This window comes from Camelus bactrianus, chromosome 22, assembly GCF_048773025.1.
Source record: "Camelus bactrianus isolate YW-2024 breed Bactrian camel chromosome 22, ASM4877302v1, whole genome shotgun sequence".
NCBI lineage: Eukaryota > Metazoa > Chordata > Mammalia > Artiodactyla > Camelidae > Camelus > Camelus bactrianus.
This window is the reverse complement of record NC_133560.1, coordinates 9,445,300-9,472,326: the sequence shown is the minus strand read 5'-3', so window position 1 is coordinate 9,472,326 and position 27,027 is coordinate 9,445,300. Positions and strand designations below refer to the sequence as shown.

The 27,027-nt window shown below is 44.7% G+C and overlaps 1 long non-coding RNA gene across 1 annotated transcript in view; it reads left to right on the top strand.

The window, feature by feature from the left end:
• The first annotated feature begins 947 nt into the window (after window positions 1-947).
• The window catches only part of LOC123614387 (uncharacterized), a 30,122-nt gene continuing 4,042 nt past the window's right edge, over window positions 948-27,027 (top strand). The window contains exons 1-2 of the long non-coding RNA XR_006721743.2: window positions 948-1,366; window positions 3,079-3,211. This is a non-coding gene — a long non-coding RNA (uncharacterized LOC123614387). The remainder of the gene's footprint in view (window positions 1,367-3,078; window positions 3,212-27,027) is intronic.

The following is a 27,027-nucleotide window of genomic DNA, read 5'->3' as shown; positions in this document are numbered from 1 at the left end:
GTAGGAGTCTTTGTGGCTCAGGAAGCCTGCCAATGGGTGGGGCTGTGTTCCCACCCAGTATGCTGTTTGGCCTGAGGCTTCCCTCATGCTGTTGGGTGGGGCCAGGTCTTGATGCTAATGATCCAATCAAGATGTCAGCCTCCAGGAAAGCTCAGGTAGATGAACACTCCCAGAATGTCCACCACCAGCTTTTGTGTCCCCTGAGTGAGCCGCAGCCGTCCCCTACCTCCCCAAGAGGCCCTCCAAAACCAGAAGGCAGGTCTGGCCCAGGTTCCTGTGAAATCACTGCCTCTGCCCTTGGACCTGGAGCATGTGAGATTCTGTGCGCTCTTCCCAAGAGAACGAAGTCTGCGTTTCCCCCAGTCCTGTGGGGCTCCTGGAGCTAAGCCCCATTGGCCTTCAAAACCAGATATCTTGGGGTCTCCTCCTCCTCCCAATGCCAGAACCCCAGGCTGGGGAGCCTGATGTGGGGCTCAGAACTCTCACTCCTGTGGGAGGGCCTCTGTGACTTAATTATTCTTCTGCTTGGGGTCCCATTATATCGGGAACATGCCCCTCCTACCATTCCTCTGTGGTTACCTCTTTATGTTTCCATTTGAAGACTTTATTTTTTTTTCCCTTCAAGATTCCAGTCTTTTTTCCCCTCGATGGCTGTTTGGCAGTCAGTAGTTGTTCTGTTGCGGCTGCGAGGAGAGAGGTGGGCTTGTGGTCCTACCACTCCGCCATCTTGATCTAAAATCTATACTTCTGATTGCCTAACAGATTATTTGTTTGAATTGAGACCTTGTGATCAGTGAATGCGTCTCCTAAGACTTTTTTTTTATCTCTAAATTCTTTCTTCATCATCTTGCAGTTTGTTGATGTTACTGAAGGAAATGAGTCATTGGTCCTCGAAGTTTTCCACAGTCTGGACTTCACTGATTGCATCCCCCTGGCAGCTCTGACTGCGCTCCTTTGTCCTCTGTATTTCCTGCAGGTGGGTTCTGGGCTCCGGAAGCTTCTCTGTCTGGCTTGGCGGCTGTGCCAGTCCCACTGCGCATGCAGTGCTGGGCGCAGGAAGCAGCTGAGACGGGACTGTCTCTTTTCTCCTGAGGTTAACGTCCTTCCATCGTCAATGCCAAAATTCAGTATTTCATTAGGGGTTGCAAAACGGCGACCACCGGAGATACCTTCCTTCTTCAACAAGATAGAAAGAGGGACTTCCTCTTATCAGCTGTGGGGCAGTATGTGCAGAACTTCTTAGGACTTTTGCTCCTGTCCCAGCCCGAGCTAATCATCCAGATGGCGCGACCACTACACACACTGTGAGAGGAGCGAAGTGAGGATGGGGGCCGCAAGGTGATGACTTCAGGGTTGTGTGTCACAGGTAAGTGTGGGCTCATTTCAATGTGGAGCTGGGTAAGGCCAGGGCGAGAGGCAGTGCAGCTATGTCCTCAGTTTCTGGTTGGCAGAAGCCAAGGAAGTGGCATTGTCCAGTCCAGAGCAGGTACCCTCTGTTGACAAGGGGTGGGACAGATGGGTGGATGGATGGATCGAGGGGTGGGTGGATATAATTGGGGATCACTGCCATGCACAATGTGGTTATAATCAAGAGATTGTCTGGGGAGAGAGTGATTAGATAAAGTTATCCACATTCAAACTCTAATGCTCTTTAAAACAACTTAGCAGAATAATAGCAATGACCTTTTGGTGTAGGATTTTTCCACTCAGAAACTCAATATTCTTTATCTTATTTTTTCACTTGGAGGAAAATCATCTGTAACATTTCCCTTTCAAGGGGCTGTTTAAATTCCCAAGGCCATGAATGCTGCCTTGACCGGCAGGGGGGCTCCCGGCTTGGCCGCAGCCCCCTCCCTCTTTGGAGCTCCTGATCCTGTGGTGATGGGAGAGCAGATGCTGGCCAGAAGCCTCTGCAGAGTCCCCGCTAAGTAGTAACAGCTTGCTCGCTTTGGGGAACACTTGGCAGATTTGCAGCCTGCCCGATCTGGAGGGAGGCAGAGAGAGAGAGAGAGAGAGATTTGGGCTCAAGTGATGAGCAGGAGGTCAAAGTATCCTAGTCATCTCTCTGCTGAGGGACAGCCCGGCCCACGCTGGGCCTGGAGGGAGTGTCTTTCCAGTACCTGCTCCTGGGGGTGGGAGCTGACTAGCACATGCCGAGAGGTGGTGACAGTGAGAAGTGCCTGCTGTGATCTGGCAGTGGGCCAGGTATATCGACGTGCATTGGGAAGCCACAAAGCCCGGTGGATAAAAAATCTGAACTCTGGATTCAGATTCTCCCTTGCAAGGACCTACTGTATAGCACAGGGAACTATATTCAATTTTTATAATAAGCTATAATGGAGAAGAATCTGAAAAAATATATATATATATGTATGTGTATGTATAACTGAATCACTTTGCTGTGCCCCTGAAACGAACATTGTAGATCAACTACACTTCAATAAAAAATAAAATAGGAAAAAAATTTTTCCTTGAACTTCCCCACGTTGTGTGAGTTTGGACCAAGCACTTAATCTCCCCGAGACTGGTATTCTCATCTGTAAAGCTGAGGAAGTAACTCCCACGTTACAGCGTTTTGGGGAAACTCAAATAAGAAAATGCAAGTTGAACGCCTAACATGTATTCAGTAAATAGAAGCTGTTTCTGTGCCTAAATTGTACATGTCAAACGGGGCTGCTCAGGTGCCCACAATGGGATTCTGATGGCGTTTTTTGAGGCTATCCACATTTGTAGGATAAAGCTCCTTCCTGGAGCTTTGGTTTCTGTTTAAAATTGTGTTTAGGGAAATTTTCAATGATTAAAACAAGTGTGATGTATTACGGAGGGGGACGCGGACGCAGCTCAGTGGTAGAGCACGTGCTTAGCATGCACGAGGTCCTGGGTTCAATCCCCAGTACCTCCATTAAAATAATTAATTAATTAAAATAAAACCTAATTACCCCCCCAAAAAAGAAAAAAAATGATGTGTTATGAACTGGAATGCACATTGTGCACATTTATGTTCATTTTTAATAATAGCTTGGGTTTCAAGGAGAGTTCGTATATATATGGCTGTAAACTGTGCCCCTGACTTTTCAGAATTGCACATGCATCCTTCCCTGCCTACTGCTCCCAGGAAAGCTTGAAAAATGGCCTCACCCCAATCCGATGCTTGCGGATACCACAATTGTCCCCATGCTGCAGGTGACGGAGGCGTCTCAGATTTGAGGAGGTAGGAGCCAGGATTCAAAACGGGATCTTTTTCACCACACAGTCTATGCTGTTTCCCCATCTACCATTGCATCCAAGCTGAGACAGAGGATAATTAAATGTGACGTGCATTGGCCAGGGTTCTCCAGACAGACAGAAGTAATAGGATATATAGAGAGGGATAGAAAGAGACTTATTTTGAGGGATTAGCTCATGCGATTACAGGGGCCAAGAAGACCCAAGTTCTGCTGCCTGCAAACTGGAGGCCAGGAACGCTCGTGGTGCAGTTCCAGTCCGAGTCTGAAGGTCTGAGAACCATAGTTACCAATAGTATAAAGTCCTCGTCTGAGTCCAAATGCCTGAGAACCAGGGGGCACTGATGGCCAAGGGCAGGAGAAGATGGATTCCCCAGCCCAAGCAGAGAGAAACTTGCCCTTCCTCCACCCTTTTGGTCTATTCAGCCCCTCTATGAGATCAGTGATGCCCACCCAAACAGGTGAGGGCAGTCTTTACTCAGCCTTCCAATTTAAATGCTAACCTCTTCCAGAAATACTCTCCCCGACACACCCAAAAATAATGCTTCACCAGCTCTCTGGGCATCCTTTAGTCCAGTGAAGCTGACACATTAAATTAACCATCACATGAAGCTGTCCTGATCGAGGCCCCCCCTGCCTCTGGGCTGATTCACTTGGCTTGTGTCTCAGCTGGCATGGCCCCAGCAACACCTAGCACTCTTTTCACTGGCCGATGGCTCAGCCTCTAAGCTGCTTATGGTCTCTGCCTCCCTCCATCACGCCCTCCATGGTGCCCATTGTGGGGGGAGCACCCAGGTGCTAGCGGTCCGGACTCACGCAGGCTGCCAAGGCCAGGTGGTACCACCTAGAAGAGGAGAGTTAGAGCCCAGTGAGGGATGGAGATGGACAGTTGAACTGGGTCTCTCTCCCAACACTGATGGAAGCTTCTGAGACACAGTGGTCCCACACTGCCTTTCTGGAATGCTCCAAGTGACCAAGCCACGGGCTTGCTCTCCTGCCAAGCCGTGGGCTGCTGGGTGGTCGTGAACCAAGTGAACCAACCAGCTTTGCCTCTCCCTCCTTCGCTGTTTCCCTTCCATTTACCCCTCATGGTACCTCTTTGATACTGCAGCCTCCCGCCTGATACAGGAAAAATGGGGCAAGAGGATGCTATGTCCCAGGTCTTGGATGAGTCCCCGGGATGTGCCCCGCCAAGTGAGGGTTGTTGGATTCACGCAGGAAGAATTCAAGAATGAGCTATAGTAGAGTGAAGGTAGATTTATTCAGAAAGATGCACACCCCACAGACAGAGTGGGGGCTGTCTCAGAAGGTCAGAGAAAGTCCAGGAGGTGCGGGGTGGTTAGCTTTTATGGGCTCGGTAACTTCACATGCTAACAAGTGGGAGGATTATGCAAACGACTTTGGGGAAGGGGCTGGGGTTCCCAGGAATTGGGCCATCACCTGCTTTTTGACCTTTTATGGTCAGCCTTGAAACTGTCCTGGCGCCTGTGGGAGGACCATTTAGCACACTCTTGTATTTCAGTGAGCGTATATTGAAGCTCAAGGTCTACTGGCACTTGCGTCTTCCCCATCTTGGTGTTAATTGCTGTGTCATTCTTTTAACGGCCGTGCCCTGCCCCCTCCCCTCCTGTCTCACCCCCACCGCACTCCCCGAATGTTAGCACAGAACTTTGCCTCCAGCTCCGTTTTCTAGGAGACCTTTTGTTCACTACTGAAAATTGAACCTTTCTTTTCTAACTCACATCCTCAGGCTGGTTGAAGTCACCTCTAGATTGTTGATGCTTTACATACTTTTTGTGATATTTGAACATAGTAAAATATGCATGATTACGGAAAGAACAGAGTGTTGTGGGAGCTGGGGATCGATCTTGTCCTTCTGCCGTTTACTAGCTGCACGACCTTGAGCAATTGTCTCTTTTGGTTTCCTCAACTATGGGGGGAGATAGATGCAGGTTAGAATCCTGGTTTCTTCACCTTCTAGCTGTGGCAGTTGAGCAGGTTACTTAATGACTCTGATCCTCAGTTTCCCCTTTTATTAAAAAAAAAAAAGATAACCAACCAGCCTCTGAGGTTGCTGAGAGGATTCTATGAGACTGTGCATGTAAAAGCCTGAACAAACACTGGAGAAATAAAGGGGTTGGGTGGCATGAGTGGTTTTGAACGCTCCATCAAGAACCCCTTCCATTTTGTTTTTCCAACTTATTTTGAAAGATTCTGCCTGCAAAAGATATCTACTAAACAGGAGTAATCATTACCGCATTTATTCATTTTTAAACACGGATGCTCTTTGGAGCTTCTGGTTGGCATGAGATTATCAATGTGACATCACAGAGAACATAGGCTATTTCTAAGCCACAGCAGGAGTATCTCCCTCCCTCTGTCTCCCAGATATCGTTGAGCAGCTGCTCTGTGCTGGCCCTGTGCTGGACGCTCAAGATGCAGGGATGAACGGAAGCAGACGTGGTCCATGTTATCATGGAGTTTACCATCTAGAGCAGAGTTAGATTTTCATCAAATGATTCAGAAACCAGACTGTCACAAGTCCTGCAGAGAAGGGGGCATAGGGGCCAAGAGGGACTGGAATCCTGAGACCTGATTAAGAATGCCACACGTAACAGAGCATGAGCTGGGCTCCCAAGGATGAGTAGGAGTTGACTAGACAAAGAAAGGAAGGAAGAGCATTCCGGGCAGAAGGAACAACATTGGCAAAGGTGGAAGGGATCCTGATGCTTATGGGGAATTGATGAAAAGCCAGAATGGCTGGGACACAGGGAGCAGGGGGTGAGAAGCGAGGCTGGAGCCTGGTCTTGTAAAGCTTTGCACCCTGGTGAGCTTTGGGTTCCTTATTGTGAGATATGAAAACAGTAATGTGATTTTAGGGGAGGTGAGGTGTGGTCAGAATTGTCTTGCCAAAAGTCTACTTCAGCTGCAGCGTGGGGAGGAGATCGGAGCAGACGAGGGGGAACAGAAGCAGAGACTAGGTAGGAAATTTTACAGTTGCCTCTTCAAGTGATTCTTGGCGTGGAGTGGTCATCAGAGGAGCTGGAGAGAGCGAACGGCTTATGAAGACGTTAAGAAGGGAGAATTGACAGGACCTGGTGATGGTCTAGACACACAAAGAAAGGGAGAGAGCATTGTCGAGGGTGATTTGTAAGGCTCTGTTATATGCAGCTCAATAGAGAAAATTGCCTTGTGTTGCTTGAGATGGGAATGCCAAAAAGGAATTCATTTGTGGGGCCAGGGAGGAGATTATATTTTTGGGTTTGTACCTGCTAAGGCTGAGATGCCTTGAGAATCGCAAGAGGGGATGTGGTTTGCACAAGTGTTGATTCAGATCTGGATTCTGGAAAAGGGGTCTGTGCTGGAGGGACAAGCTGGTGAGTCACCTCTGTGGAGGTGGCAGATGAAGCTGGGGTGGGGGTGGATGAGATCACTGCCTGACCTTTCGGGGAGCATTCAGTACGTGGAGATGCTCTACTAAGCTTTGTGAAATATTTAAAAATAGCTTCTGTTTCACCACCTCCTTTACCTGCATCACTTCAAGAACTTAGAAAGATCTCGGAAGGTCAGATCTGAAACCAACAACATATTTGGTTTTCCAACTTACTTTGGCTGTGTGATCTTTTATTCATATGAATACGCCAAATAAATAATAAAGCCCACAAGGTAAAAATGAAACAGGTCTGGTTAAAGCACAGCTTTAAGGGCAGGATCCCTGCCAATCAGACTTTTCCTGCCCTTAGGTACCTCTGTGGACCCCCAGGGTTCCAAAGAAGTCAGCTTAAAATCCACTGGCTTATACAATTTCCCGATCGCTTTCATCTCTAAAGCTTTCCAAGTCTCTGATGGTCTGATGGGGGTGCCGAACATTATCAATACATCCATGATGGTGCACAAGGGAGCCAGCATCTCATCCAAACTCTGGGTCAACTTAGCAACCTTCAATTATCCCTGAATTTCAGACACTTCGAAGACTTCCTGCTGACAGAACTCCAAACAAGCCAGCTTTTTACGAAGGATGCAATTTAAAAACCCAGTTTTTGTCAGTTGAGAGTTTCCTTGACAATGAAGCCTGTTGGGTTTCCCCAGTGGCACTCTCGTTAAGGAAATGCAATTTGACTGTCAGCGGAACTAAGGGCATGAGTTGGATCCCGCTGAGCGGCATTTATTCCGCAATGACAAAGACATGGAGGATGCCAAGAGAGGCTTGTGGGTCTGGGAAGAGGAGGGGAAGGGTGGCATTTGGGGAGTGTGCGAGTGCTAAATGGCTCCATCTGTTGCATTAATAACCAATCAGTCCGGGGGTGGGGAGGAGTGCTGGGAAAATGGGTAATTGAAGCATACGGTACCTATTAGGACCTATCTGCACATATGTAACTGCTCATTTCATCTGTACAAACGACTGCTTACTTATGCAAATGGCAGGTCTGAATGCCCACACTGGGAAATTCTGCTGCACAGGCATTTCCTTCAGAAAGGCTTTATTCAAACCCTCAAGATGCTGAAAACTCTAGGAGCAATAATGTCATGGTGACGTAAGAGAAGGAGCTATAAGCAAGGTAGGAAGGGAAGAGTTCTGTTGGAAGGCTGAGAACTGGAAGGCTATGATTTTCCAAAAGGGGCTGGTGAATGTGGTTTGCACTGGCCACAGAGTGACGAAGACTAACTTAAAGTAACAGTGCTCAAAACAAGAATCACTGATGGAATGGGGGTCCAAATTTTGGAAGAGTTTAAGTCAGATAGCCCAGCTTAATTTGTGGCACAGAAACAGATGTTAGAAATAGTACTGTAACTAGACATGCAACCCAGATATAACCTGGGGCTCCCTACTGCTCAGGCACCAAAATTAAGTCTAATGAGAATCAAATGTCTCTGTTTGATTTGAGGGTAAACTCATGGGGAATTACTTGTTGTGGGTCTTTCTGTTGTCATACGCTTGCTTTTTCGTTTGCTGTAATTGCACCCTCTAACCTCCTAGAGACCAAAATCAGCTCTGTCCCTGGTTACTACAAGTGGTCCGCTTTCATTAGCATTTTGTGATTTTTGTGCACTGAACTAGACTGGGGAGACGTGGGGGGCTGCGGGGGGGGGTGTCCAGCAGAAGCCGTGACACCATGTGGCTCCTAGCTCTCTGCCACCTCCTGGCTCCCTTCCCTCTTTTCCCCTCTTACGCCACCACTTCACACATCCCAAGCAACAAATGATGTCCTCGCCTCCGTTCTGCTCAAGTTCAAATGCTCTGCATTCTCTCTGACCTCAAACACATATCAAACTATTTTCCCCACGAAGACAGCTATCACTTTCTAAGAGGAGATTGGGTGAATTCAATTTTCTCCAACTTGTTATGTAAAAATGGACTCTGATCCAAACTCTAAATAAGCTTCTACGTACAATATGAGTGTTTTGTTTTTTGGTTTTTTTTTTTACTGTTGCTGGAAGGAAAAGTGGTTTTGGCTAAGCATTATCAGGTCTCAGACAGGAGGTGAATTAGGATAATTTTGGCTCTAGTTCAAGCAATAAGGAAATGTATTATTTCACATCCTAAGAACTCTGGAAGTGAGGCAGCTTTCTTTGGGTTGGCTAATTCAGTAGGTCAGGTATCTAATTAAAGACCCGTATTTTTCCACCCTCCCCTCTTCAGTAATGAACTTTGTTCTTTTGTCGGCTCCCTCCCGGGAGAAGGTCTCACTCTCATCTCCTGCACAGCTGTCACATTTGTTAACTGAATTCTCACAGCAATCTTCCTAGGATGGATATGCCCATTTTACAGCTGGGGACACTGAGGTACAGAGAACTAAATAGCTTGTGCAAATCCATGCAACAACTCAGTCCGTGTCCAGGGCAAGCCTGAAACCCAGAACCCAGTCTTCTTCTGGTCTGGGGCCTTTTCTGGAGTCGACGCTGCTTTTCTCTGAGGAACCATGTGGCTGGAGGAGAGGAGGCCATCGGAACAGAAACACGGTGGCACAAGGCAGGTGCCAGAGATGGAGAAGCTGACACCATGTCTGCTCCTGGATTTCCCAACTGAGTTAACGCTCTCCAGATCAAGACCAGTTAGAAATGAGGGAAGATGCTGAGATAACAATCTGCGGTTTGTCCTGCCTTCGTATCACTTTCTGCCACTGAAGAGCTAGAGGTTTCTGATTACATGATGTGTAAGTTACTTGACTAATTAGCTTTTCCATTTCCCTCCCATCTCCCAGCCATCAGGAAACTCCCAGCTAAATGAGTGCGTGGGGGCCCATGAAATGCACCTTCCTGCTTCCTCCCTATTCTTGACTTTCTCACGTGATGTATATTTTCTTTGGCCCTGATTTTTTTATTTATAGCCGCGGCTTTACTGAAAGCATTCTTGTAAGCTGCGTCTATTCCACTGTGGATTAAAACAAGGTAGCAAGAAATCAAATATTATCTTTTTCCAGAAAAAGGACCTTTTGGAAAATGAAAGTCCTTTTTTTTTTCTTTTTTTTTTTTGATGATAGAAACGGAAGATAACGACAGAAAGATTATCCAATGTCACAGGCTTTGTGCTCTGGGGTATACAGGACTATGATGCTTGATAATAAATGCATGGGCTACAATATAAATTTCTACAATTGAAGTAATTGTACTGATGGCTTTCTCATCTCTATGACCACTTCTATATATTATGATGGGGGGGGGGGAGAAGAGCAGGATCTGAATGCTTCCAGTCCTTTTGTTCAAAGTTACGTTTACTGAGATATAATTTACAAACAGTAAAATATATCCTTCTTAGGTGTACAATTCAATGCACTTTGATAAAGTTTAGAACTATGTAATCATGACCATAGTCCAGATACAGAACATTTCCATCACCCTAGAAAGTTTTCCCACGTTGTCAGTGCCCTCCCCTCCCCTCCTCCCAGCCCATTCAGCTGATTTCTGTCCCTCGGGTTTCGGTTTTTCTCTCCAGATTATCATACAAATAAAATTGTACTGTGTGTAGCCTTTTGTGTCTGGCTTCTTTCTTTTTCTAAAAATAAACTTTATTCTTTTAGAGCAGTTTCAGGTTCACAGCAGAACTGAGCAGAAAATACAGAGTTTGCATATAACCCTCCCCACCAACACATATATACTCCCCTCCCTCAACACCCCTCATCAGTGTGGCGTATTTGGTACAATCGATGAACCCACATGGGCACATTATTATCAACCAAAGTCCATAGTTTACATTAGGGTTCACTCTTGATGTTGTATGTTCTATGGGTTTTGACAAATGCATAATGACATGTAGCCACCACTACAGTATCCTACGGAATAATTTCATTGCCCTAAAAATCCCTTGTGCTCCATCTGTTCATTCCTGCCTCCCTCCCTCTCTCCAAACCCCTGAAAACCACTATCTTTCTACTGTTTCTGTAGCTGTGCCTTTTTCACAATGTCATTTGGTTGGAATCATACAGTTAGTAGCCTTTTCAGACTGGCTGCTTTCACTTAGTAATATGTCTTTTAAGTTTCTTCTATATCTTTCATGGTTTCACAGATCTTTTTTTTTTTTTTTACTGCACATGTATTTTTAAATTTACATGTATGTACTGTTCATTGTTTTTAAGAACGTTTAGAGCTTTAGCTTTTTAAACTTATACAGTTAGCCAAGGCATAAAGAGTGTCTGGCTTCTTTCAATTAACTTAATGTCTTTGAGAATCATCCATGTTGTTGTATATATCAGTAGCTGATCTGTTTTTAGTAGTGTTGCATTGTATAGATGTACAATTTATACAACAGTTGAAGAATATTTAGGTTGTTTCTAGTTTCTGATGAATAAAGCTGCTATGAACATTTGCAGATCGGTCTTTTGTTGACACGTGTATCTTTATTTCCTTTGGCTAAATATCTAGAGTAAGATTGCTGGGTCACATAGTAGACATGTAACTATATAAAAAAAAATCACCAAACTGTTCTTCCAACGTGGCTGGATGTAGCACTTTGCATTTCTGCCAACGCTGTCTGAGAGTTCCCGTGGTTCTGCATCCTTTTCAGCGCTTGGTATTTGTCTCGTCTGTTCAGGCTGTTATAACAAAGTATCGCAAACTTGGTGGCTCGTAGACAACAAAAATTTATGGCTCACAGTTCTGGAGGCTGGAAGGTGGTCAGGTGAGGACCTTCTCCCAGTTAGCAGACTTCTCATTGTGCCTTGAATGGCAGAAAGGATGAGGAAGCTCTTTTTTGTGGGGGAGGGGGGGTTCTAATTTTAAGGGCACTAATCCTGTTCAAGAGGGCTCCACCCTCATGACCTAATTACCTCCCACAGGCACCACCTCCTGAGACCACCACCTTTGGAAGTTAAGGTTTCAACATAGCGGTGTTGATGGTTTCTGTTTGTTTGCTTTTACCATTGCAGTGGGCGTGCAGAAGTATCTCATTGTGGTTTAAATTTGGATTGACCAAATCGCTGGTGATAGTGAGCATTTTTTCATGTGCTTATTTTCCATCTGTATCTTTACTTTGAGTAAATTTCTGTTTACTAGGGATTGAATCCAGGACCTTGTGTGTGCTAAGCGTGCACTCTACTGCTTGAACTATCCCCTCCCCCTCAAGAAGATGTTTACTTTGAATGAAGTCCATTTTATCTATTTTTCTCTTTTGTGGCTTTGGCTTTTTGTGTGCTGTCTGTAAAAATTTTTGCCTAAATCAAGGGCACAGATATTTTCTTCAGTTTTCTTCTAGGTGTTTTATAGTTTTGGATTTTACACTGAAATCTATGACCTGTTTTGAGTTGATTTTTGTATATAATGCAAAATGAGTGTTGAAATTAATTTTTTGCATGTGGACATCCAGCTGTTCCAGCACCGTTTTTTTGGAACCGTCTCCTCTTTCTCCTTTGAATTTCCCTGGTGCCTTTGTGAATTCTCTCATTCTCGACTTGGAATGAGATGCTACCATTTCCATTCCCCCTCGCTTTCCAAGTCTCAGCCTGGCATTAAGCCTAGATGGAGATTTTTATTGCAATAGGTAACCATCTGTAAAGGGGAAAATGTTTGCTGTAAGTGACTAATAAAAAAAGCCTCCTAAAGCCTGATGGATTGGCCTCAGCGTCTAAGTGCTTCCCCCAGGTTTTAAAAGAGAAAGCTGAAAGACATCCAGTCTCACCTGCTCAAACGAAATTCAACTTCCTCTGATTGGATGGCCATAAAATCTGCTTTTATCTGCCGCCCCAGCCTTTTCTGAAAGCAATCCAATTTAGCAAGTGGAATATAAAGCCATTCCAGCTGATAAATACAGCTGGTGGCAAGGTGTGGAGAGCCCCTCTGCTTTGGCACCTGCAGACCGACTGAGATGAAGGCAGAGTACCTGAGGAACCTGAGCCCACTGTGGGCCATTCCTGAAACCAGTGTGGCCACCATGAGCCATGGCCATGGGACCCTCAGTGTCCAGGGAAAAGGCAGGGGGGCTTGAGAGTCGTCCCGTTCTGTTATGAATGCATTCTCTGATCTCGGTAAATCACTTCCCCTTTGCAGACCTCAGTTTCCTCACCTCTAAACTGCAAGGGAAGTGCCCATGTGTCAGGGTGAAGAGAGGCGGTGATACCAACGAGGTAACATGAGCACCAGTCCAGCCCTCAGCCCTGGGGAAATTCCCCATGGTGATAACCTGGCAAAAGGAAAAATCAGGTGGACTTGAGAGAGAGGGACCAAGGTTCAAATCCTTGAGATATGACTTACTAAGTGTATGACAACGGGGGACTCTCTTCTCTAAAGTCTCCTCTGTAGGGTGGCTGAGCGGATGAGAAACAATCCCAGCCTGTGTTTTCTCAGCAGTGGGAGGGTTTGATTAAGGGAAATACTGTTTTGTTATTATCATTTGTCATGGGCTGAATAATGCTCCCCTCAAGTGTCCGCATCCTAATTCCCGGAACCTCTGAATATGTTGGCTTACATGGCAAGTGGGACTTTGCAGATATGATCTGTTAAGGATCTTGGTGAGGAGATTGTCCTGGATTAGCTGGGTGGGGTCTAAATGTAACCAAAGGGTTCTTATAAGAAGGAGGCAAGAAGGTCATGGCCAGAAAAGGTGATGTGATGATGAAAGCAGAGAGAGAGAGACTGGAAGGTAAAACATTGTGAGTTTTAAAGATGGAGGATGGGACCACGAGCCAAGGAATACAGACAGCTTCTAGATGCTGAAAAAGGCAAGGAAATGGGTGCTTTCCCCAAACCTTCAGGAAGAACACACCTCTACTGACAGCTTGATTTTTAGGACTTCTGACCTTCAGAACTGTATGAGAATAACTTTGCCTTGTTTTAAGTCCCTCAGTTTGTGCTAATTTGTTACAACAGCAATAGAAAACTATTATTATTACTAACTATCCAACTAGTTACAAACCTACTTCTGTATGTGACATTTCTACAGCATTCTCTCTGCCTTGGAATATTGTATGGTCATATGTCTTCAAAGGCCACTTTTTTGTTGTTGTTTGTTTTAAATCCCTCATACTCCGGGCTTCACACTTTGAACTTGTGGGTCATTGTACAAATGTACTGGTAGCTTGGTACAGACGGGCTGTGAGTGGAACTTGGAAATGGCCCTTTAGTGCTAGAAATGATTCCAAGGTGGACTGCATTGTAGTGGATGCCTTGACTAACCTCACCCAAGCAGTGTTTCTCCAACCAACATCCCCAGGGGGCGGGGGTGGCATGGAAGAGGGAGGGCATGTTGCAGAATAAAAAGAGCTTGGATGTTGGAGTCAGACTTGGGTCTGATTCTTCCTGCACCAGCATAGCCTGCATGAGATAGTTTCTCTGAGCCTCAGGTTCTTCCTCTGTCCTTTGGGGGAGTGAGTCTGACTTCTCAGGGGAGTGTGATGGTTACCCCAAGACAGCATCTCTGGCTGCTGGTGCAGAGGGGCGTCGGGGTAGGTCAGCATGCAGACTCGTCCTCCAGCATCCCCATGCACTGCAGCGTCTGCCCTGTACGGTCAGGTCTTCCAGACCCTGCTCTGGGGGATTTCACCACTTGTTTGCTGTGACCGTGCCTTCTGCTCGCTCATAGCTTGAGATCAGTGCTCACACTCGGGACTATTGGTCTAGGTCTTCCACTGGGAAAGCTCCCTCAATGAGCGAAATGCCCAAAACTCTAGCACAGACAGAGCCGTGAAGGCAGGGATCTCTCAGAGCATGGCGAGCGCAACTGAGAAACTGAATTCTTACTTTTGTTTCATTTTCATCAATTTAAATTTAAATGGTGGCATCTCAAGGCAGGTCAAGAATGGGAAAAAAATCATAAAGGTGTGCTTGGGTAAATCACTGAGGAAAGGAGAGGATTTTCGTTGTGGTTTTGTTTTGTTTTGTTTTGTTTTTTAACCAAATCAGCTGGACAGCTGCATGTAAAAAAAAAAAAAAAACGGTTAACAAAATTTAACTTTTCATCAATTAAAATGAAACCCAACCGAACATTCAGTTGCTCACGTCCACTGGCTGCATTTCAAGGGCCCAGTGGCCACCGAGTTGGACAGCGCTCATCAGGACTGTCCCATCGTCACGAGGGTTCTGTTGGATGGCGCTGTGCAATGGAAGCCCTGTCCCAGGTTTTACAGGTTTGTGGTTTTCCTACGTGCTGACTTGGATTTTTGGGTCTTGGCTGCTGGTGGACCCTACTGAGAAGGGTTGGAGTTGAGTTTTGAGTTAGAGTCTGGGCTGGGCAGGAAGGAGGACCTGGACAGACTAGGAAAACCCACCCTGGGCATGGAGAGAAGAGTGACGGCCAGAGCATCTGGTGTTTGTGCAGCCTGCTGCAGGATCCAGGGCTCTCTGAGTGCTCAGCTCATTCCTTTCTCCCTGGCTGAGTCGCTGAGTGTTCCGAGTCCCAGCTCTCGGTGTCAACCAGAGCCACCGGGCTCCCCACCAGGGACTCTCCTCACGCTGGTCTCTGCCTCCAGCACTTGCTAGTCGGTCCACTTCTGAAACCCACCTCGCACCCAGGATTGCCAATCCACCCCACCCTGGAAAATCTTCTCCAGGCAAATATTTCTGCTTAGGAAGGTCTGAGTGTCTTCTCGGTTACTCATCAGAGTGGAAGATGCTCCCTGCACCCTCTGGGACCACAAAGCTTAGAGCGCTTGGATGTTTCCAAATCACACAGCTGCTCTGGGCTCTGCTTGTAAAATTCCACTCGGGCTTTGCTTAATGCTGAAGGCCCCCATGAAATGCTTCCTGCACACTGAGCTCGCAGCCCAGGATGCCAGAACTTCAGCTGACTTCTCTTCCTCCCTTCCCTCCTTCCTTCCTTCCTTTCATTAGCATCCATCGACCACATATTATGCAATAGGGAGCCCCTTATGATACATTTTCTCCTTAGATGAAGAAATGCTTCCGTGATACTGAGTGGGGGAGACAAGACGCCATCTGGGACCCTTTCAGGACACACTGCACCATGCTGGCTGGTTCTCTCACTCGATGATTGAATGGGCACAGCCGTTCCTGAGGAACTCAGGGTCCCGTCGCAGAGGCAGAATGGGAAAACTGCTCCTGGCCATGTGATGTGGCTGCTGTCTCTGTGTTACAAATGGCTTTCCAAAGTGATCACCCCAGACCAGCAGCCTCAGGGTTAGTTCGGAAACTGTTAGAAATGGGGATACCTGCCCTCATCCCAGGGCAGAACTCCTGAAGCTGAAACCCTGGGGTGGGCCAGGCAGCCTGTGTTTTAACAAGCCCTCCAGGCGACTCTGATGCTCATTAATATTTGAGAACCGCTTTGATGGTCTGTGGGATGATGTGGTGGGGAGCAACTTACCCTTCCAGAAGAAGGGGGAGGCTTTTCAAATGTTCCAGCAGGGTCTGAATGGCAGGACAGGGGCAAAAAGCATTTTCTGGGCAAGGGGAGGCATAGGCTGGGCTGCTCTGCTGGGCTGTAGAGGACATGCAGGATTCTGGGTGGCTCATTACCCGGTGTAAGGTGGGAAATGGGTCGGGAGAGGAGGGAGCAAATGAATTTGAAAAAGTAAACAAGCGCCTGACCTTGGAGGACATTGTATGTGGAGCCAGGAAAGTGGGGACTTGACTGGATAAACAACAGGGCGCCCCTGGTGATTTTTAAGCAGGCATCCGGCAGCTTAAGTTTAATGTTTGAATTTAAGAAGCATCACTTACGAGGGCTGGCTTGAAGGAAGAGACAGGAGGCAAATAAGCCTAGGAATCAAACCATAAGTCAGTGGCAAAAAAGGGCGAGAGAGAAACAGAGAATAGAAATATGAGTCTAATTAGCTAATTGGGAGCATCTTCCTCTTGAATTGGGATTTTGTTCCCAAGAAACAGGCCGCTATCTGTAAGGAGACGTAGAGATGGACGCGTGGGTACCATGCCTAGACCTACCGGCTGCGTCCATATGTAAGTAAAGAGCCCGTGGTGAACGGAAAAAAATCAATAAATTTAATGCATTTCTGATGTCTTGTGGAGATCTTAAGAATTGGTGTACATACAAACCACTCTTGCTAAACTCTTGTTTAACCCTTGTTAAGCTGTAGTTGGTGTGTGGATGGGCCCAAGAATTTACATTTCTAATGAGCTCTCAGGCGAAGTGAAAGCTTCTGGTCTGGAAGCCACGTTGTGACTAGGGAAAGCCGTCAGCGTATGAACATACACCCATGGGTACCGTTATCTCCCCACTCCATTCCCCCTACATGGGCAGAAACAGAGGTAGCATTTGCTATGTGAATGTGTGTCTTAAAACAAGACAGGGTCCAACAGACCAAGGTTTAAATCTCAGTTCTGCCAGTTAAGGGCTGTGTGACCTTGAGTAAGTCATGCACACTCCCTGCGTCTTCCATCTTTATTGGATGGAAGATGAAATAATAACTAAAGATGAAATGGGAGTCAGAGGTGGAAATCCTGTCCATGCTCATCAGGTGACATGTGGGGGGGCCGTGTGAAATGTGGGGTAACCTGGGTTTGGGTGTAGCCCTAAGTTCCTCTCCCACAGAACAGACCAGACTTCTGGCTGCTTCTCCGAGCTGGGAGGTATGAATTAGAAAGAATTCTGTGTCATGCAGGCCCCCAGGGAAGGGCACACTCTGCACAGCAGAAACTTTTTTCCCAAAGCCCTAAAGCTGCAAGATAAGCATTCTGCTTGGTTGGCCAAAGCATCCTGAAGAGATAAGAGCGACAGACAACAGACCCCCAAAGCAAGATTCTCTGAGGCGACTAACCGGTATGTAATTTAGGGCAGCCTGAACGTGGGATGTGCTTTTCGTAGCAGAGAAGCGAATTGCCTGCCTATCCATCAATTCTCGTTCCACTCTTCAATTGCTGAGCACGTGGACAGAATGGGAGAGGAAAAAAAAATAAAATAAAATCTTGTAATCTTTTCCAAGGAGGCGGCACAGTGCAGTGCCCGACGCACTGATAGGACTTTGGATTTTGGCTCAAATACTGGCCGGGCAAACTTGGGTGAGCTAGTTCATTTCTCCAAGTCTTGTTTCATTATCTGTGAAGCGGAGATAACACCAGCTCCCAGAGTTGCTGAGAAGTGAGACTGCCCAGGCGAAGCGGTGCCAGGCTCAAGGAATACCCCTGCCAAATGGGCTTTTGGAGTCAAAGACTTCACGTTACGAGGTCGACAGTAAACTCGTCGGGGGCAGCAATGGTCTTATTTATTTTTCCAGCCCAATGCCTTAAACATAGTAAGTGCTCAATAAATGCCTTTTAAACTAAATTGGATGCATCTGTGTCCTTTGTGATTGAAAATAAAATGTTTTAGGACTGGGGAAAGCTGGTATTTTGTTTTTTTTACTGTCTCGAGATCAGAGTAATTTTCCTTAAGCACGAATGTGAGCCTGGCAGCAGGGTATGAATGTCTCCCCAGCCTGCGGCAGGGGTGTCCAACAGTTCCCATCTTGATGGTTCATCTCTGATTGATTGGCTGTGGCTGCCTGGAGTGCTGTGTCAGGAAGGGCTCTGGGTTTCCTGGGGATGATTCTGGGGTCGCTCCCTGATGTCAGGCGTCGTCGGTGTGGCTGGGGAAATTGACGGTGCCTGTACTGGACTCTGACGTCCTTGGTCTGCAAAATAAAAGCCATGAACATTTAGAACTGAAAAATAAACTTCTTAATAACTCATGACTTAAAAGACAAATTCATGAAGAAAATTTTTAAAATACTTAGCACCGAGTGATAATAAAAATGCTGTTACAAGATGTGGGATGCAATTAAATTGCTTTTCAGAACGAATTTTATAGCCTTAAATGATTGTATTAGAAAAGAAAGGAAAATGAGATGGGGAAAAATGAGCTAAGCATCCAATTTAAGCATCCAAATAAATGCAAAGCAATTAGAAAAAAATAGAATATAAAAATAAAAGCTAAAATAAGATAAAATAAGAGAGGAAACAAAGATAGATATAATAAAACCTAAAGCTGGTTTTTTGAAGCTCTAAAAAAATTAACAGACTTCTAGCAATATTGACTTGTCTCAAATAAGACAGAAGACTCACATTTAAAAAAATCTTTTTAAATAGGAAAATAGACATAGATTCAGTAGAGATTTTAAAAATAAAAGAGATTCTATGAATAATTTTATTTTAGTAAATTTAAAAGCAGGCATAATGGACAAATACTAGAAAAATATAAATTATTAAGACTCAAGGAAATTAGAAAATCTGAATGTCCCATTATCTATTTTGAGGGTAAAATTAAATTTAAAAAAAATAATCGATTAATTAAAATGTTCTGTCATAAATAAAACACAAAATTCTCCTTAATACTGAAGAAACAGATCATTTCATACTTTGCACAAATTCAGAGAAAAGAAGAGGAAACACACCCCAATTCACTTTCTGAAGTCATTACTAACTTGGCATCTAACCAGGCAAGGACAGTATTAAAAAGCAAATGCAGACCAATCTTATTCAAGAATATAATTACAAAATTCTTAAACCAAATGTAGATGCTTTACCTATCAAAGTGCCAACATGTGACAATGAATATATATATATATATACGTTCATGTATAATTGAAAAATTGTGCTCTACACTGGAATTTGACACAACATTGTAAAATGATTATAAATCAATAAAAATTGTTAGAAAACAAAACAAAACAGAACAAAACAAACAAACAAACAAAAAACCAAAGTGCCAACATAATTTTTCGTGGTTGTTGACAGGATGGTTCTAAAATGAAACCGCAAAGGGCCCAATGAGCTACATAACTTCTGAAGGAGAAGACCGAGATGGAGGGACCGCCAATCAGATGGCAAGACAGTCTGCTGTGAGGAAAGGATAGAAAATAGACCAGTGGAAACGAACAGAGGGACCCGGATACCCACAGGCAACCTACACACACGACAACCTGACACCTGACAGAGACACCATCGGAGAAGAATTCAGTAACTAGCGATGGGACAATTTGTTATCTGTACAAGAAGAATAAAATCAGGTACCTTCCTCATGGAAAAATCAGTTTGGGATGGATTAAAGATTTAAATATGAAAGGAAAAGTGTAAAACTTCTAGAATAAATTTGTAACTAAGAGGAGGGAAACTGTTCTTTTTTTTGGCGGGGTGGGGGGGAAGCCAGAATGCTATAAATTTAACTTGATTAAATGAAGAAGCCATAATGAGTGGAGACAAATCACAAACAGGACAAATTTATTTGAAGCCTAAAACAATTTAGTGTGCAGCGTTTATGAAGCACTTGTAGGCACGAAGCAGAAAAACCACCACCACCGCCTGCAAGCAGTTTAGTAGAACAAGAAACAAAAAAATCTGAAAGTGCAATTTAGAAATGAGAAAGACACAAAAATGGTCGAAAAGCATGTGAAAAGGTGAATAATCCTTTAAGCAGTCAGTGAAATGCAAAATAAAACCATAATGAGATACCATTCAATACCCAAACATTTGCAAAAACTAAAAAAAAATGTTATTAAATACTGGACAGCACATAGCACAACAGAGAAACTTATATTGGTATAATAGTAAGAGTATTAAGCACTGCTCCGTAATTCTTAAAGTTGATTACCTTTCTCAGCCTCAGTTTCCTCATCTGTAAAATGGCACTTCACCTCCCTGAGTCTATTTCCTTACCATTATCTCTGTCTCACAGTGTCATGAGAGTAAATGAGAAAATATGCCCATGTCATACAGCATAGCGGTTGTCAAAAACTTAAACATAGAATTACCATGTGGTCCAGCATTTCCACTTCTGGGCATATACCACCCCCCAAATTGAAAGCAGAGTCTGGAAGAGATGCTTATCCACCCATGGTCATAGTAGCATTGCTCCCAATAACCCATAGGCAGAAGCCACCCGAGCATCCACTGGTAGATGATAGATAAACAAAAATGTGTATTTACATCCAGCGGAGTATTCGTCAGCCTTGAAGCGGAAAGAAAGTCTGACACGCGCTACAACACGGAGGAATCTTGGGAATATGACGCTAAATGAAATAAGCCAGTCTCAAGAAGACAAGCATTTATGATTTCACTTATATGAGGTACCTAGAGTGGTCAAATTCCTAGAGACAGAAAACAGAATGGTAGTTGCCAGGGGCTGGGGGACGGAGAATGGGAGTTGCTGCTTAATGGGTTCACTTTTCAGTTTCGAAAGATGAAAAGAATTCTAGAGATTGGTTGCACACCGATGTGAATGCAAATGCATTTAACCCTACTGAGCTGCACACACAAAACATGGGAAGAGGGTAAGTTTTATGTTATGTGGATTTTACTGCAATTAAGAAATGCATATATTTCTATGTGCATGTTGTCACAGTGCTTAGTGCATAGTAAGAATGCATTACGATCTATAATTCTATTTTTCTTGTTGCCGTCCTTAGCCACTTACTTCCTTTTCATGTTATAAACTGGAACCCACTCTATTGGGAAGACCAGATGGTCAGTCTTACTTTAGAAGTGCCATTCGCAGATGACCTAACTCCTCCACTGGTGATTTCAACGTAAACAGAGGCATTTATATAAAGTGATGCTGAAACATTTCTCCCCAAACCGGCTGCCCCATCACTGGCTGAGCCTGGGAAACTGTTCGTACCTCTTCTGAAGTCTGTTTCAGGGCTTGCCACCCGCCAGCTCTCAGGCTGGTGCCGGTATCTCTTCATAATTGACCAGGCTGAGAGTGAAATTCAGAATTAATTCAAAATGCTTTCAAGGGAAATGGAGCTCATGTTTTCATCTCTTACCGCTGTTCAGCATGTTCCAGGCGCCTGTTGATTCCTGGCTTCAGAACCTCTCAGAGGTCATGTTCACTTGACCCCTCCTCCTCCTCCCCGGTTTGCTCTCACACTTAGAGGAAGATAGGGAGAGAATTTTCACAAAGCACATCTGATTACACTTAGGAACGGCTTCCCTTCAGAGTGCCTTTTAAAAAATGGATCGGAAGCCAAGCATGATTCTTTAATACATGCTGAGATGCCCAAATAGCCATGCTGTTCCCCAACAGTTCATGCCCTCTGTGTGATGCTGAATGCAAATGTTCCAGGACAAGTAGGAGGCCCCAATCCTTTTCCCCACCTCCTTCTTTGCTCCCATCCAAGAAGGATAGCTAGTGGGATTACCCAGCGCTGGAGTGCCCCAACCGGAGGGCAGGAGAGGCCGTGCAAACTCTCCCTCACTCACGCTTCCCAGCTCTGCTGGTCCAGCCTCTTGCTGTTTCCCCACTTCGCGTGGTCAGTTACCCCGCTCGCGCACTCTCTATATCTACACCTGAGCACGATGGCCATCGCCACGGTCTTGTACCAAGTGATTCACGTGATAACAACAATATTGTAAAATTTATTTAGGGCTTAGGGAGAAATACAAGTCCCTTATTAGGCCTTGTGGCTGAAGCCATGAGTCCCTGACAGCTTTACCAGGGGGGCAAGCCATGATGAAGTGGAACTTTGGTTCTCCGCTGGTTCTCACGGGATAACCACACCTGCAGCCCTGCGGGAGGTGGAGAGGTGGTCCAGGACCCCTCTGGGCACCCCTGGATAATTCAGTCAGTTACCATCAACCTCGACCTGAACCTCTCATCAAAAATACAGACTATTCCAAATTATCCCCGAAGAGAAAGCGCTCCACGTTCGGTTTACTGTTTAGTTCAAGGATCGAGGAGGTGGCGGGGCAGAGTGGGAAAAGCAGTGCTGAACTCGGACAGCTGAGTGCAAACCTGGACTCTGCTTCCACCTGACGAACCTTAGTTAAATCACTTCATCTTTCTGACCTGAGTTTTATTAGGTGGCAAGTAGGAGAAATAATAAAATGTACCTCCAAAGTTGCTGGGTATATTAAATGAAATAAAGCATGGGGGAAGTTTATCAGGAGCTCATTCTTGCCTGCGACTAACGTCACCATTGTAATTGGGATCCAGGGTGGAAAGACTGAATCGATGCTCTTGCCAGTGGCACACATTGGTTTGTCTGATGACCAATGAGGGAGAGTGTCCCTGCTTCCAAGATGAGTTCCAAGTGGGAGGGCTTCTTGCTGACCAACCTGCTTGTTTTTCTCTTCCAAGAAGAACTGGTTTACGGAGACCTTGTGCTTCCATTGATCAGAGAGTCCCCTGAGCCATTTCATCTCCATTTGTCTAAAACAAATGACTTTGCGGAAAGGGAGATGGCTGACCTCATTCTGCTCAAACCCTCACATTATTCCTGCATCTGTCTCCTCTTAGCGAAGTGCTGCTTTAGTGTGTGTCTCTGCTTTTCGGGGGAGAAAGGGAATTTTGGTATTATTTGCTTTGTTAAAATGAGGCTTCTGGTTAAAGTGAAAAATAAACCACAGGCTCAAACTCTGGAAGAGGATGTTTTTCTTTGGAAGTTTTTTTCTTTCTTTTAGTATTATCCATATCCAGGTACAAATATTCATTAAGGAAAAATAAATTAAAAATGGAGAAAGATGAAAAAATTAAAACATATGCATTCCTACCACTCAGAAACACCAGTGGTTAATATTTTGGTACAATCCTCCCAGGTATTTTTGCTATCCATCCATCCCTCCCTCCATCCACCCATCCATCCATCCATCCCTCCATCCATCCATCTACCCACCCATCCATCCACCCATTCATCCATCCATCCATCCATCCATCCATCCATCCATCCCTCCCTCCATCCATCTACCCACCCATCCATCCTCCCATCCATCCATCCATCCATCCATCCACCCATTCATCCATCTATCCATCCATCCTTTGAGGAAAAAATAAAAAAAAACCAGTTGCTTCTATGTAAGCCATTGTGTCTCTTTTTATTTTTTACTTAAAATGATCATTTCCCCCACAGAAATAGATCTAGATAACAATGATTTACTGTGACTGCAAGACATTCCATTTGGGGGATGCATCATACTTTATTTAAGTGGCCTAAAATTGTTGCATATTGTAATGGACACTTGTTGGTTATTTACTCAAAATTCACAAATAATCACTGAAATGGAGGTGATGAAAAAAAAATTGGGATTCTAAGGCAAGTCGAGGGAAATTTAAACATGAGCATTTTTCTCTGCCTTTTGGCCTCCTCTCTCCCCTCTGCTGTGGTTTGTGGATCTACATTACACAGTGACCAAAGCTCCCCATTGGCAGAAATATCTGCCTCACCTTGAAGAGCAACAATCTTCTAGCATCAGTAAGACAACTCCTTAGGAGATAACCCCTCTTCTTGGTCTTGTAAGGGGCCAGGATGCTTCATTACCCATTGCTCGCCTCATATGTGTACATCTGGATTGGATAAACTGTCCATAATTCATCATTTAAAGTACAGTCCTTTGTTTCAAAAACTTCCACGACTGTGCTTTGACTTCTAATGGGCAGAACAGTTCTCAGAGCTATTCGAGGGGCTGTTCCCAGGGTATAATCCTCAATTTGGCTTGAATAAAATATTCCATTTCTTTCTTTGATCAACTGATTAACTTTTTGATCGCTGGGGGAAAAATGAAAACAAAACAAAACAACAAAAGGACGAGGGCAGAGAGAACAGGTGTGTGCAGTGGACCACATTTCTTTCTGACTCTCTGGGCTCATGAGAAAGAGGGGACCTGCAGCAGTGTCTCCCTTGGATGCTCTGACACTCCAGTGAGACTATTTGGATGAACCAACAAACATCTGGCTGCTGGAGAAACTTCTGGAGATGCCAAGACAATCGCCAGATAATTTGAAAGAAACCAGAGCCTCTGATAAAATTCCCGAGGCAAAGGCTCTCTTGGCTGTTTGCCGGTAGGACTTGAAACCTGCCCAGACTCCACAGAAAGGCTCATTATCGTCAAGGTGGCACTCGGTAGTTAAGAAGGTATGACGGAATGGTCCACGGCTGGTCTGCAGATAATGCTGGACCTGGGGGCTGGCTCTGATGGCTGCTCTAGGAAGTTTTGCTTATCAGATTAGAAGCACAAGGGCTTCTGAGAGGGGGAACTGAAATGGCCGGGAAACCTGAAACTGTCAAAGTCCCTGACACAAGACAGCCTTCTCACCACTGTATCTTTAAGAGGAAGGCTGTCAATGAATCCATATTCTGACTTCCCCCTGAAAAAGGAGAACTGTCACAAACTGCTACTTAATAGTTACCCAAAACTCTTATTCTCAAGGCCACTTTTTGTAGCCTTAATGCTGTAGCCATTACCTTGGAGGCTGGAGCCATCTACTATGCAAAGAAGCAAATGACGGTTCAAACAAATCAGCCACAGTCCATCCATCTATCTGCCCACCCACCCATCCTGCTTAATCACCCCTCATTCAAAAAGTGTATCCATCCATCTCTCATCCATCAGTCATTTTATTCACCTATAAATGTATAATGCACTCACTGATTGAAAAATTCATTCATTCATCCATCCAATCATCTATTCACCCGCCATCCACCCACTTACTCATTCACCAGCTACTCATCTATTCACTTGACTAAACATTCATCCACCCTTTTATTCAACTAGCATTTACTCAGATTAATAACCCTGATAAATATTTGTTTAGCTCTTAGCAGTGTGCTAAGTACTTTACACAGACTGCTTCATTTAATTTTTAAAACAAGACCCTAAAGTAGATGTTACCATCTGCATTTTAAAGATAAGGAAACCGAGTCTCAGAGAGATGGAGTTATTTTCCCAAGGGCACACAGCTGGTTAGTGGCCGGGCCCAGCTCCCTTCTCCCCACTTGCTATCCAGTTAGTGGCAGGTCCTGGGCTGTGCCTGGGGAGACGTGGGTGTGGCACAAACCAGAATACAATTCTTGAGATGCTCACAGCCCAGGGAGCTGGCAAACACAATAGCATCAATATATACAGTAGCCAAGACATGAAAACAACCTAAATGTTCATCGACAGATAACTGGATAAAGAAGCTGTGGTATATTTATACAGTGAAATACTATTCAGCCATAAAAAAGAACAAAATAATGCCATTTGCAGCAACATGGACAGACCTGGATATTGTCATTCTAAGTGAAATAAGCCAGAAAGAGAAAGAAAAATACCATATGGTGTCACTCATATGTGGAATCTATGAAAGAAAGAAAGAGAGAAAGAGAGAAAGAGAGAAAGAACGAAAGAACGAAAGAACGAAAAAGAAAGAAAGAAAGAAAAAGAAAGAATGAAAAAAAAGGAAGAAAGAAAAAGAAAGAAAGAAAGAAAGAAAGAAAGAAAGAAAGAAAGAAAGAAAGAAAGAAAGAAAGAAAGAACACTAATAAACTCACCTACAAAACAGAAACAGACTCGTGAACATAGTAAACAATCATCACTGGGGGAAGGGAGTGGGAAGGGATAAATTTGAGAGTTTGAGATTTGGGCATGTTAACCACTATACATAAAAACAGATAACAAAACAAATTTCTTTTGTAGCACAGGGGACTATATTCAATATCTTGTAATAACCTTTAATGAAAATGAATATATATATATATATGTATATATGCATGACTGGGACATTATGCAGTACACCAGAAATGGATACATTGTAACTGATTATACGTCATTTAAAAAAAAATAAAAAGTAAAAAAAAAGAGAAAATTAAAACACAAAGGTCTGTTGCCTGTTTTTGACCAAGGGGGACCTGACTTCAGGTTGACTTTCCCCGACTCACAAGGAAGGGGCAAAGCTGGAATTCATACTCAGGGCTGCATTATCCCAAAGCCACCTTTCAACTCAGCCAGGGTTACCTAGTCTTCATTTAGTTGGACCTTGCCGACGTTTTGCTGTTTCTTATACCTTCACGTTCTATTATTTGTTTAACATTTTTCTTCAGCTCAAAACCTGAAGCCGCCCCCTGAGCAGCAGCCTCCATGAGCTTGCATGTTGATGTGCCAATTACCCAGCTTCTCCTGGTACACACTGCGCTCTCCTAGGGCTGCTGTGAAAAATACCGCAGGCTGGGGGAGCTTAAACAACAGAGATTGATTTGCTCAGCGTTCTGGAGGCAGTAAGTCCAAGATCAAGGTGCCACCAGGGTTGGTTTCTGGTGAGACCTCTTTTCCTGGCTTGTAGACAGCCCCCTTCTGGCCACGTGCACCTCTGTATCTCTTCTTCTTACAAGGACACCAGTCCTATCGGATGAGAACCCCATAATTATGACTTCATTTAACCTTAATTACTTCCTTAAAGGCTTCATCTCTAAATACAGTCGCCGTGAAGGTTGGGGCTTTGACGTATGAATTGTGGTGGTGGCGGTGGGTAGGTGGGAGGCACAATTCAGTCTTTAACACACGTTAAAATAAGTTCGAGTCTGAAAATGTTCAACCAGGCGCCCTCTAAAATAATCCTGCGTGTCGTCAACAGAATGCTAAGGGGAACACTGCACTACCCAACGCTGACATTCACAAAACAGCAGTTGGAAGGGCTTGGTGGCTAGAGACGTAAACCCAGGTGCAGGGAGAG